The following is a 14,074-nucleotide window of genomic DNA, read 5'->3' as shown; positions in this document are numbered from 1 at the left end:
TATCTCTTATTAATAGGACTCATATGTCTTCAGCACTGTGTTAGGTTCTGTGATGAACAGAAAAGAAGTAGATGAAATGGCTCTTGCCTTCAAGTAGTTAATATTTATCTGTTATATTTTGAAGAGCATGATGGAAGAACTTAATAACTGCCATTTACAGTGATTTATAGTTAAGTGCTTTCTTGTGCATTTTTTTTCCTTCTAACAGTCTTATGGGTAGCTCTTGATAGAACCAAGGTTCAAATGCAGTTGTTTGGATTCTAAATCCTTTAATCTTTTTAGTACACCACAGATAAATTGGGAAAAAAGTCGTGCAATTTCCAGACTCAGGTTTCACTCTGGATTTAGCACTTATTGTTGATCATGGGTACACAAATGCAGTTTCTTTGTTTGAAAAATGAAAAGAATAAGTCCAATCCTAACATTTTCTTTTTGCAGGAGATTTGTGAAGACCCAATGAAAGAGCATTTATAAAGCCATTCTGAAAGTCACAATATAAATAGGAACATCATTATATACCATGGTTTTCTTATTTTATATAGAGGGGACACTGAATATTTCTTTTTTTTTTTTTTTTTTTTTGAGACGGAGTCTCGCTCTATCGCCCGGGCTGGAGTGCAGTGGCCGGATCTCAGCTCACTGCAAGCTCCGCCTCCGGGTTTACGCCATTCTCCTGCCTCAGCCTCCCGAGTAGCTGGGACTACAGGCGCCCGCCACCTCGCCCGGCTAGTTTTTTTTTGTATTTTTTAGTAGAGACGGGGTTTCACCGTGTTAGCCAGGATGGTCTGGATCTCCTGACCTCGTGATCTGCCCGTCTCGGCCTCCCAAAGTGCTGGGATTACAGGCTTGAGCCACCGCGCCCGGCCGACACTGAATATTTCTTTACATACCAAGAAATAAAATGGAAATGGCAGATACTCTCCCCAAGAGACTTCTGTATCATTTCCTTGTTTTTTGTTTCTGGAATAGAAGGGCACAACATTTTCTTCTCCAAGACCTCATACTTCTACCAGAAATAGGAGACTTGCTTGGTGGCAGGTATGGTTGCTTCCTGCTAATGTGCCACTAGCACAAAACACATTGCATAACACATACGTGCACATCCCTGATATACAGGGTCAAGGAATATTCAGGAAGAAAAGTATATTTAAGTGCTCCATTCTCATTATTGAGTGAAGAATAGACTTTTAGCTCAATTCTTAATTTTTTTGAGTGACAAGTTTTTAAGTCACAAGCTTACCAAATTGAAAGGAAGGGGGAGTTATTTTTAAATGACAGCAGTAAGATATTCTGAAGCCACTGATGGGCTCTGTAGTTCTTGCAAAATATTTCATTTAAAACATTTTCTTTTCAAAGACAGATTTTCTGAAAATACAATTACCCATAAGTACAGGAATGCATCAGTTTATCGTGCTTTGTTTTTCTGTATTTTGCAGAGGTTGCATTTATTACAAATTGAAGGTTTGTGGCAACCCAGTGTCAAGCAAGTCTTTTGGCACCATATTTTCAACAGCATGTGCTCACATCTTGTCTCTGTGTCACATTTTGGTAATTCTCACGATATTTCAGCTTTTTCATTATTATTATGCCTCTTATAGTAATCTATAATCAGTTTCCTTTGATGTTACTATTGTAGTTGTTTTGGGGTTTGCCCATATAAGACAGCAAACTTAATCAATAAATGTTGTGTGTGTTCTGACTGCCCCACCAACCAGCTGTTCCCCCATCTTTCTCCCTCTCATTGGGTTTCCTTATTTTCTGAGACAAACCACTGGCAGTTTGCTGCTTATGTCTGCTCCCTGTGCCCAGGGTTGAGCCACCTACAGAGAGGACTGGAGCAGGAATTTGTAAGCAATTATAATCTAAGCCCAATTAGCTATAAAATAAATTTGTTTGCATTATTTTACTTTATTTTATTTATATATGTATATCATTTTACTTTATATATACATATATTACATATTTACACATATTATTTATATATTTACATACATGTGTATATAAAGTAAAATAATATACATATATTACATATTTACACATACAGTATACATATACATATGTGTATATATAGTAAAGTAATATACATATGCAAATATGTAAATATATATGTAAATAAATGTATGTACATGTATCTATACATATATGTATGTGTGCATGTGTGTGTGTGTATATATATGTGTGTATATATACACACATATATATATATTGTCCAGGCTGGTCTTAAACTCCTAGGCTAAAGCAATCTTTTCACCTCAACTTCCCAAAGTGCTGGGATTACACATATGAGTCACTGTGACTGAATTTTCTTTTTATATAAAGCCCTAATTACAGTTTTGTTTATCAGCTAGTAGCTTGTTTTTGTCATTCACCATAAAGTTTTGCTCCTAATTTTAAGTGAAATAAACCTGACAGTCTTTGTTATATACCAGTTATCCTCCATTAGGGTCTTTCATTACCATGTGCCAAGCAGCATCCTAGGTATTTTACATGAATAGACATCTCGAAATGATATTTAAAGCTCAGAGAGATTATGCAGTTTGCAGAGAGTTGAGCACAGATTCAAACCCAGGACTTGTTTAACCATTGTACCAGGCCTCCTCTCAATGTTATGGGTAATAGACTAATGTCCTCTTATATGCTGTCTTCTATAGCCTCTGCTATTTAAATACATTTACATCCTACTATAACTTTAGTTTTTGTTATGAAAAGAAGATTGTGCTACCTGTTTTTGGAAACATGCTGCCACTGTTTGAAATTTTGGGAAACTTTGCTACATTACCAGACTTAAATTCCTTTGATACCCAGGAAGATTTGCTTTTACAAAGCTTCCAGTATCAGCCTCTGTCATGCATCAAAGATTCAGTATGACCTTTGACATCTAGCTTGTAGATTGGACATCTAGCTTGGAACTGGGCTGGCAATCCACTTCAAAGCTTCGTTCTGCAGCCTTCCCAGAAACAGGAAATGGGGGTCACCTCTTTCACTGTGGCTAGTTCCTCTGCTGGGAAACATCTCATGAGTAGAATCACAGCAGGGAGCCTGCTCTGGAACTGCAGCATCAGCCATAGCACAGCAGACTGTGATGGAAAGACATGGTAGTTGGAAACGATGTGATCCTTGTCCCATATAAAATGGGAGGGGAGATTATGTGAACAAGAATTTAGAATATATTCAGTTTAAATGAAACCATAATTGACATGGACTACTGAAAAATATATTGTACTTGCACAATTTATTTTTTGAGGAATCTGTGAAAACTGCACACACACACACTCTCACGCAGCGATTTCTTTTCAAAGTGCTCTAGCGACAATAATTGCAAATGGAGGCTGGGCATGGTGGCTTATGCTTATAATCCCAGCACTTTGGGAAGCAGAAGCAGGTGGATCACTTGAGGTTAGGAGTTCAAGACCAACCTGGCCAACATGGCAAAATCTCATCTCTACTAAAAGTACAAAAATTAGCTGGGTATGGTGGCACCCTCCTGTAGTCCCAGCTACTGGGGAGGCTGAAGCAGGAGAATTGCTTGAACATGGGAGGGGAAGGTTGCAGTGAGCTGAGCCTGCACCACTGCACTCCAGCACGGATGACAGAGCAAGACTCTGTCTGAAAAAAAAAAAAAAAAAAAAGGAATTTCAAATGGAAAAAGGAGAATTTCAAAGTGAGGTAGGTGGCTGGGCATCATGGCTTGCCTGTAGTCCCAGCTCAAGAGGCTGAGGAAGAAGAATCACTTGAGCCCAGAGTTCAAGGATGCAGTGAGCTCTGATTGCACCACTGCACTCCGGCCTTGGTGACAGAGTGAAATTTCATCTCTTAAATACATAAATAAATAAATAAAGTTATGGAGGTGAGCTTAGAAGAATAATCACAGAGATAGAATGTAGACAGTTTGAATTAGTGAGAAATTTTTTCTTGTTCATTTTGTCGTTTTCAGCCATCAGTATGTTATTTGCATTCATGTGTGAAGACTTGTTCATGGTATTTCTTGGGTGCAGACTTTGAAGCTGGAGGCAGATGTTCTGCAGAGTGCATAGGTGAGCCTCTTTCCCTAGAGCTTTACTGGATTTGCATTTCTCTATGTCCTCTAGCTCTGCCTTTAGCTCTCATGTTTAATTTTGACCTCAGGAAGGGCTGAATACTCAGGGTTATTAGTACACTGCAGAGAAAAAGCCTCCAAAGAATCCCAGATTGGGATTCTGCCAAAGAATCCTTGGGCAGCAGCTCCTGGGCCTGTTCCCTGAGCATTCTCCAACACCAGGTCACATGCACATCTGGATGGGATGATGGCACAGTGAAAAATCAAAAGCCATTGTTTTACATTCATGGAATCAATTCTTTTCTACCTCTCTTGCTTTCCACTTTTGCTAAATCTTTATGAAAGCTATATTTACATATCATTTTCCATATGGAAAAATTAGCCAACAAACAAACAAAACCTTCATTACACCTTAGCTCTAAACTCTTGTTTTAATAACAGCAGCATTTCACATTTACATACCAGTAAAAAATAGAAAATGTCATTATCTCAAGGAATATTTTATTGAACAAAGTCGTTTCTGGTCAGCAGATGATCCCAAGTTACATATTTGAAGGATTCGGTGATGACAAACTCTTGAACAATTCTATACAACATTACCATCTGTATGAGTCTGTTCTCACACTGCTAATAAAGACATACCCAAGACTGCGTAATTTATAAGGAAAAAGAGGTTTAATTGATTTACAGTTCCACATGGCTGGGGAGGCTTCACAATCATGGCAGAAGACAAGGAGGAGCAAAGGTACATCTTACATGGCAGCAGGCAAGAAAGTATATGCAGGGTAACTCCCATTTATAAAACCATCAAATCTCATGAGACTTATTCAGTATCACAAAAATAGCATGGAAAAAACCCATGATTCAATTACCTCCCATCAGGTCCCTTTCACAATATGTGAGGAATATAGGAGCTAAAATTTCAAGATGATATTTGGGTGGGGACACAGACAAATCATATCATTCCAACCCTGGCCCTTCCCAAACCTCATATCCTCACATTTCAAAACTAATCATGCCTTCCCAACAGTCCCCCAAAGTCTTAACTCATTTCAGTATTAACTCAAAAGTCCACAGTCCTAAGTCTCATCTGAGACAAGGCAAGACCTTTCCACCTATGGGCCTGTAAAATCAAAACCAAGTTAGTTACTTCCTAAATACAATGAGGATGAAGGAATACACCTGTTCCAAATGGGAGAATTTGACCAAAATGAGGGAAATACAGGCCCCATGCAAGTCCCAAATCCTGCAGGGCAGTCAAAGGTTTAGGGGGCTTACACCATCTGAAGCAATGGCCTGAGCTGTATGTTGGCCCCTTTTAGCCATGGTTGCAATGGCTGGGGCAGAGGGCACCAAGTCCTAAGGCTGCATACAGCAGGGAGGCCCTGTCCCAAGTAACCATTTTTTCCTCCTAGGCCTATGAACCTATGATGGGAGAGGAGATGCTGTGAAGGTCTGTGACATGCCCTGAAGACATTTCTCTCATTGTCTTGGTGATTAACATTCTGCAGCTTGTTACTTATGCAAATTTCTGCACCTGCTTGAATTTTTCCCAGAAAGTGGGGTTTTCTTTTCTATCACATCATCAGGCTGCCGATTTTCCAAACTTTTGTGCTCTGCTTCCTCTTGAGTGCTGCTTAGAAATCTCTTCTGTTGGATACCCTAAATCATCTCTCTCAAGTTCAAAATTCCACAGATCTCTGGGGCAGGAGCAAAATGATGCCAGTCTCTTTGCATAGCAAGAGTAATCTTTACTGTGGGTCCCAACAGGTTCCTCATCTCCATCTGGGACTTCCTCAGCCTGGACTTTATTGTCGATATCACTATCAGCATTTTTGTCAAAGCCATTCAACCAGTCTCCAGGAATTCCAAACTTTCCCACATCTTCCTGTCTTCTTCTGAGCCCTCCAAACTGTTCCAACCTTTGCCCTTACACAGTTTCAAAGCTGCTTCCACGTTTTTGGGTATCCTTATAGCAGCACACCATTCTACTGGTACCAATTTACCGTATTAGTTCATTCTCATGCTGCTAATAAAGACAAACCTGAGATTAGGTAATTTACAAAGAAAAAGAGGTTTAATGGACTCACAGTTCCACATGGCTAGGGGGGCTCACAATCATGGCAGAAGGCCAAGGAGGAGCAAAGGTACATCTTACATGGCAGCAGACAAGAGAGTATGTGTAGGGGAACTGCCCTTTATAAAACTATCAGATCTCATGAGACTTACTCACTATCATGAGAACAGCATGGGAAAAACTCGGCCCTGTGATTCAATTATCTCCTCTGGGTCCCTCCCATGACACACGGGGATTATGGGAGCAACAGTTAAAGATGAGATTTGGGTGGGGACACAGTCAAACCATATCACTGTCTCTCCAGTCCAAAATATAATGTCATCATATATGTCATTTAAAAAAATTAATTTCCACATCAAATTAGACATGAGATTTTTCAAACTGAAACATCCAGGAGTATTAACCTTTCATCTGGACTCCATACAGAAAGAAACTTTTCAGTATTGTTACTGAAAAAGATCTCAAACTCCTCCCATGATAAAGGGAGGAGGTGCACTGAGTTAAATCAGGAACCAGCCAGAACAGAATACTGATCTTCCAACAAAGACTAGGCTGACAGGAAATCTACAAGATCTTAGGTGACAGATTTTGGATGTATTGTCATCACTGTCTGGTAAACAAGTGTAAATCTAAAATAAAATTCTAAGCCCCCTCAATAGACTACTAAATGGGCCCCCTCTTGACCAAGAGGACCCCAAAGAAACCTAAAAAACTGTTTCAGGCCATGACAGGAAGGAGGAGCTAAACATACCTCATTCTGGCCTCTGCCCTTTGGAGTTCAGGAACAAATGACCAGCATTAGAATCAAAACAGAGATCTTAAGACTAACAAAACAAACTCTTTGTAACAATAGGATACAAATTCCAATCTAACTCTAGTATAACATCATATGACAGATAGCAGGCAAAATATTTACCCTCAAAATGTATTTCTTTGACATATTTTGAAAAGGCCCTGCAAAACCATCTCTTATGGGGGAAATTTCTGTTCTGTAGAGAATATCCTTCCCTTGCTAGGTATTTTCATGGGAGTCTGACATATTTTAGAGTTTGATAAGAGATATTTCCCATCTATTTTCCCTGAAGCCTGCTACGTAGAGGCTTCCACACTCCCCCTTATCTAAATTACTCAAGTCTTTATTTTATTTTATTTTCCAAATTCAACTCTTCAGACAGAGCTTAACTCTTTTGACCAATCGCCAATCAGGAAATCTTTGAATCTACCTATGACCTGAAAGATGCCCCCTACCTCCCTTCAAGATGTCCTGCCCTTCTGGGCTGAACCAATGTATACTTTCCATGTATTGATTTATATCTTTGCCTGTAACTTCTGTCTCCCTAAAATGCAAGAAACCATGCTGTAACTCAACCACCTTAGACACATGCTTTCAGGACCTCCTGAGGCTGTGCTGTGGGCCATGGCCCTTAACCTTGGCAATATAGACCTCTAAATTGATTGAGACCTGTCTCACATACTTTTTGGTTTGCACAAGTAAGGGCACTAGAACCATCTGTGATAATAATAAGTCAAAAGTTGAACATCCTAACTCAAACCAGACAATAGGCACAAGAGCAAAGTAGAATATCCAGGGAAAATAAAGCCAGCATTTGAGCTTCTCCCTCAAGAAGCAATGGTATCTTCTCTACTTTTTGTCTATAACTCCCACCCTATAAACCTATTTGAAGGAAGCCATGGAGAGAGTTACTGGAGGCAGGAAGTCCCTGGCTTGTCCTAGAAATGACTATTCAGCTCTCCCGGGCATATTCACAGCTTACCAGAAGCCTCTTTGCATGAGACACTGAGGAATATGTTAGGAGAGAGCTTCCCCTAAGGGAAAAAGGAGTCGTGACAAGCTTGACCCAGAAACAAAGCCTTAGTCATCACTATGGAGCACAGAGCAGAACCTGTCACTCAAATGGGTCCCTGCACCTTGACTGAGTCCAAGAACAGGAGAGGGAGCTGTACGTGAAGCAGTTAAACAGCTATTGTATCAGAAGCTGAGCATTTCCATGTGGGCAGCGCAGATATGATGCTCTTTAACTGTATTTGCAGGGGACTGAGGTGCCTGTTCTGCCATAGAACACTATAAAGTCCAGGCCCCTTGAGGGCTCCTGAGTGGTTGCAGTCGTGCAGGTACAAGATGGCAGAAGCATGATGGTGCCATGAGACAATCATCAGAGAGGATTTGATCAGCAGAGAGCCTGGGAAGACTGAATGTAGGCCCCAAACTGTCACATAAAGGATTCCTGGGGGACAATGGGAATTGTCACTTACAGTGATGTTATTTTCTGGGAAAAAAAAATACATATATATATATTTACATATTATTTATAATTATCTATCTATCTATCTATCTATCTATCTATCTATCTATCTATCTATCTATTCCAGAGGGTCAGGAAGGGACAAGACATTTGTGCAAAATTGAAAGACACTAAGGAATAGACAAAGGAAGCAGATGGTAGTTTCCATTTCAAGATGGGTCAGGGGTCAGCAGGAGACTGTGCCATTATCATTTAAAACCTTTCAAATCTATATATTTACTAACTTTTTTTCTTTCCCTTAATTAAATTTGGTCGATACATTACAGTCAGATGCCTTAAATCTAGGAAGCCCCAGGCTGTCCAATAAGATGTATTTGCTAAATTTTTAGGTAGGGGATCAGAATAAAATCAATATGATGATTCCCCTGTTAGTAACTCCGGCCCTCTTACCTGTGTGCAGCTCTTGAAATTTCCAGCCGATTTCCTCGTTCAGGAAGAGCTAAGTTAGTAGAAACCTGGCCAGGATCGCTTCCTGGGGCGTGGGGTGCAGGATATAACAGCAACAGCATAAAAGCAGAGGAAAGTGTGTACAGGAATTCAAGATGTGACTGGAGGAAACACTCTAAAACCAAATGATCAATTCATAGTACCCTCACCAAAGAGAAATAAATATATGGAAAAGAGGATGAGTCAGAGAAACCAGGGCAAGGGTCAAAGAAGTCAGACAGCCTAGAGGCTTTTTGGAGCCCCTCTATCGGTGCCTCTGCCTGACCTTTTAGGTGTGCTCAGGGCATTTAAAGGACGTGAAACAAAATCCACAAGTCTTATGATTCCATGTTGCATTACTTCCTGGGGGCTGCCATAACAAAGTATCACAGACCGTGTGGTTTAAACAACATAAATTTATTTTCTCACAGTGCTGGAGGCTTGAAGCCGGAGATCAAGGTGTTTGGCAGGGTTGGTTTCTTCTGAGGCCTCCCTCCTTTGGTTCTAGATGGCTGTCTTGTCCCTGTGTGTCTTCACATGGTCTTCCTTCTGTTTGTGGCTGTGTCCCAATCTCCTCTTTTTTATAAGCACACAATTTGTATTGGATTAGGGCTCACACATATGACCACCTTTTAACTTTACCTCTTTAAAAATTCTATTTCCAAATGCAATCCCATTCTCAGTTAGGATGGCAACATTTGATTTTAGGGGGTGGGGCCCAATTCAGCTCATAACACATGTCTTTAAAATATAGTTGTCTCACCTTATGCATGGAGGATACATTCCAAGACCTCCAGTGAATGCCTGAAACCACAGATAGTACTGAACCCTACATATACTGTGATTTTTCCTATATATGCATACCTATGATACAATTTAATGTATCGGTTAGGCACAGCAAGAGACAAACAACAATAACTACTAATAAAATAGAACAATTATAACAACATACTGTAACAAAAGTCAAATGAATATGATCTCGCTCTCGCTCTCAACATATCTTGCTATATGTAATACTCTTGCACTGAAGTTGACCATGGGGAAACTTTGGAGTACAAAACCACAGTTGGGAGGACAACTGTAATTATATCAAAGTATGTATCTATGATTAGTCTCTTCCTAATTAATTAGAATGAAGTGGTCCATCTTACATTTTTATCTTTACTGGGAAGAAGCCATGGAGTGTAGAAAGGAAATGGATGATAGTTTCGGTTTCAAGATGGATCAGCAGGAGACTGTGCCATCAACATTTTCAAAACTGTCATTAAATACCACCTATGGTTAGGAGAGAGCTGGACAGCAGACTCCCTTGTTCGCCCTTTTCCCAAAGGTCTCCTTTCAAGCCAAGGAAAAGGGGAATGGTATAAAAAAATGTGGCACCAAATCCCTTTAATCAGTGTCTTAAGAAGGAGACTGTATTGGTCTGCTTTCATGCTGTTCATAAAGACATACCTGAGACTGTAAAATTTATAAAGAAAAAGAGGTTTAATGGGCTCACAGTTCCCCATGGTTGGGGAGGCCTCACAATCGAGAGCAAGGGACATCTTACATGGCAACAGGCAAGAGAGAAATGAGAGCCAAGAGAAAGGGGAAACCCCTTATAAAACCATCAGATCTTGTGAGACTTATTCACTACCACGAGAACAGCATGGGGAAAAGCACCCCCATGATTCAATTATCTCCCACTGGGTCCCTCCCATAATACATGGGAATTATGGGAACTATAATTCAAGATGAGATTGGGGTGGGGACACAACCAGACCGTATCAAAGACATTATCTTTTCCACCTTGAGATGGAGATCTGGCTGCAGGAATATTACTGGGAGTGATCTTGGGATCAACATCTGTAGGGAAGTAAAGAAAGTAGGATTGGACAGAGGCAGGAGCTAAACTCAATGCAGTCAATGTAAATGCAACATAGGCCTTAATTGTCCAACAGATCTCTGGAGCTGGAATGGCTCCTCGGATTTGTGCCATCACCTTATGCAAGAGGCTGGATTTCCTCCACTCCCAACGCACCCAGGGCAGCTTTTGAATAAGGACCATTCCCTGAGATGGGACATGACCTTGGACCTTAGCTCTCTTCAACAGCACACTAGCTGCTGGGGGGTGAGGGCCCCAGTTCCAAAGAGGGGGATCTGAGAGACACAACATGGCATTCACTGCAGTCAACTTCTAATATTGTCTAAATTATCCAGAAAAAAAGCAGCTGGGGCCCATGAGAAGTCAGGCCCTCAGATGACAATTACCTGCTTGAAATTGAACTTTGCCCATGATCAATAAGGAACAAGTCCTATGAAACATGCTGCTGTGATGATGGTTTCAAACCACTGTATCCTCTGAAATAGGAGAAAGATTTCTAAAAAGTGAGTCATGTGATCCATTGGCCCTGAAACTGTCAATTAATTGCAATGAGCAAAATTCCTGAATTTACATCTGCCTCTTTCACATGACCTCTTTCTAGGCAACAGATAATTCTTGAACAATTGATCCATAAAAGATCAAACACTTCTAACCCTTTAAGCATACATATAAACATATAAAAATGTGTTGTCTTTTTTCCTCTCTGACTTTTCAGTAATGAGTTAAAATAAATTATTATACATCTAGGGCATTTTATCGATGGAAATTTACAAGATTATTTTATTCAATTCCCCAATTTCTTACATCAAATATTTACTGAACATCTTCTCTATGCCCAGCACAGTGCATCATATGGAGCACTGCAAGTGAAAAAATGGAAAAGACAGATATGGCCCCAGCCTTTAAGTTATTTACAGCCTTTGGGAGAGACAGACACAAGAAAAAATAAAAAACTAATAAAATAAAAGTTATTTTATGTGCTGTTAAGATACAATGTGGATTTAGAGAACAACTGAGGTGAGGAGGTCGTCTGCTTCAGTTGGTGTACTGGGAAGGCCTCTCTGAGCAATTGACCTTGAAATTTTGGCTTGAAGGTCAGAAAGGAAGCAGACATTTATGCAAAAATGGAGGAGTGTTCCAGGCAGAGAGAACAATTTGTGCACAGGTTGTGAGGTGGAAAGGAGCTTGGCTTGCTTAAGGGACTGAAATATAGTCAGGGAGGGTGTAGGAGGTGGTGTTGAGGAATATCGGGAGCCCAATTATGAAGGGATCTGGAGGCCCTGGAAAGGTGTTTGCGTCTTACTTGAAGTACAATGAGAAGTCACTAAAGGGTTTCCAGTTGGGAAGAGAAATGTGATCTAATTTCTATTTTAAGAAGAAAGTTCTGGTTTTATGTAGTTAGAGGGTTTCTGAATGAAAGCAGGGAGAAGATTTAGAAAGACAAAGCTAAATAAAAATATAAAATCCAGGGAGAGATGATGATGGGATTATAATAACTGAAATTGGATAGAGAGTGGCCAGCCAGTAAGGGAAAGGGAGATATTAACATTGACTCTGAAATATTTGTCTTGAGCAACTGGGTGGATGGTATTCCATTTACGGAGATGGGGAAGACTGGGCATAGAATAAAAGGTTTGAGTAGCAGGATTGGGAGGGTGAATCAGGCATATATTTTTCTGATTTTTTCTCTTCCTCTTTTCTCTTACCATCTCCATCTGTATGCCTATACATACTTTCACAGGAGGCAGACATGAATTATATGTAACACAACAAATGTATTCATAATATAAAAACAATAATGACAATGATAATCTTATCAAGTGTTTTCCAAACCAGAGACCAGGCTAGTTGCTGTATATACATTATTTCTTTTCATTTTCACTATAATCCCAAGGGCTTATTCCCTGTTTCCTATGAGGAAACCAAAGCTTCCAGAGTTTAAGTCACTTGCACAAAGTTACATTACTTATCTGCCTGGGTATCATCTATCTGCTGAGATTTGAACGAAAGCAGCCTGACTCCAAAGTTGACACAGTTTATGTACATACTGAATTTAAGCCTTTTGAAATGTTAAATGTTTTTACTGTTTTTATGACACTTTCAAGTATTTCTCTGGAGAGAAACATTTCCTTCACATCGCCATATGGCAGTTTCAGTTCATACTTCTTTACCACCTGTTGCAGGACTAGATCAGACTACAAATACTGTATTTTGTATCAACAGAAGCCTCCTAGCTGATTTCAAATATGCTGAAGCTGAGCCTAGAATAGAGCGTGATGAATTGTCAACTCCATGGTGTATGATGTTGTTCTAGAGGATTTCTATATGCAGTTTCTATCAATGAAAAGAGCAATTAGATGAATTTTTTTTTTTCTAATCGTGAACAGATCCTTTTGATTCAAGAATATGAACGATTCTACGTCTGCCAGAAAACTGAATATTTGGATTTGTGGATTACTGACCCTTCTTTATTGCACTCTGAGCCCTGCAATCTGCCCTTGGCCAGATTGAGTAAGGAAGGGGGTGGGTAAGGAAGGGGGTTTCTTGGGGTAAAGTACAGGTACTGGGTAAGGAAAGAGTTCTTTTGTGGGTAAGGAAGGGGATAAGGAAGGAAGTCTTTTGGGGAAAGTACAGGTGATGGGGACCAGCTTCCAGTAGAACTGGTCTGTGCACCTCCGGCTGCCCAGGTTTCCCTGCACCAGCAGAGGTGTGGCCCAATCAGAACTTGGGTCACCAGGTGCTAGCTACTGTCTCTGGGGGCTCCATACACCATCTCTGAGCTTCACACCAAACTGCAGAGGAAGAAACTGAGGCCAACAGTCAGAGTCTATGCTCTCACCTCTCCATCATGCTCACCTTTAGGGTACTTCAGGGTTAAAGCTACATTTCAGCAAAGCCACAGAGATCAGGTGCAGAGTCACAGCTGAAGGGCTGTCCCTTGGGCAAAATAGTTGGCTTCCAGTCTTATTCTAATACTTTCTTTACCATGATGATTTCTATAGTATATCCAGCAATGTTTCACTTCCTCAGAGACGTCCTCTGCAGCGGTGAAGGGAAAGGGTCCCCTTTGCTCTTGGAAGGTTTGCTGAAAATTCAACTAATAAGAAGATTAATAAGAGAAAAAGCATGCAGATTTACTACTACCATGTGCACAGGGAGAATCACAGAGTGACTGCCTAATGTCCCAATGAGATACAGCCTCTTATATACCCTACTTCTTAAGGAAAAGTGTGGATCATTTTAGGGAGATAGTAAATAATTTTTAGGGGAATTCAGTGGGCTCGAAGAACATACAATGGTTCAGGGCAAAGTCTGTTGGGCCCTCAGAGTGGATAAAGGTTATGACA

This window comes from Trachypithecus francoisi, unplaced genomic scaffold, assembly GCF_009764315.1.
Source record: "Trachypithecus francoisi isolate TF-2019V2 unplaced genomic scaffold, Tfra_2.0 Lachesis_group9, whole genome shotgun sequence".
Lineage (NCBI taxonomy): Eukaryota > Metazoa > Chordata > Mammalia > Primates > Cercopithecidae > Trachypithecus > Trachypithecus francoisi.
The sequence above is the reverse complement of the archived record's forward strand: the minus strand, read 5'-3'. Positions refer to the sequence as shown.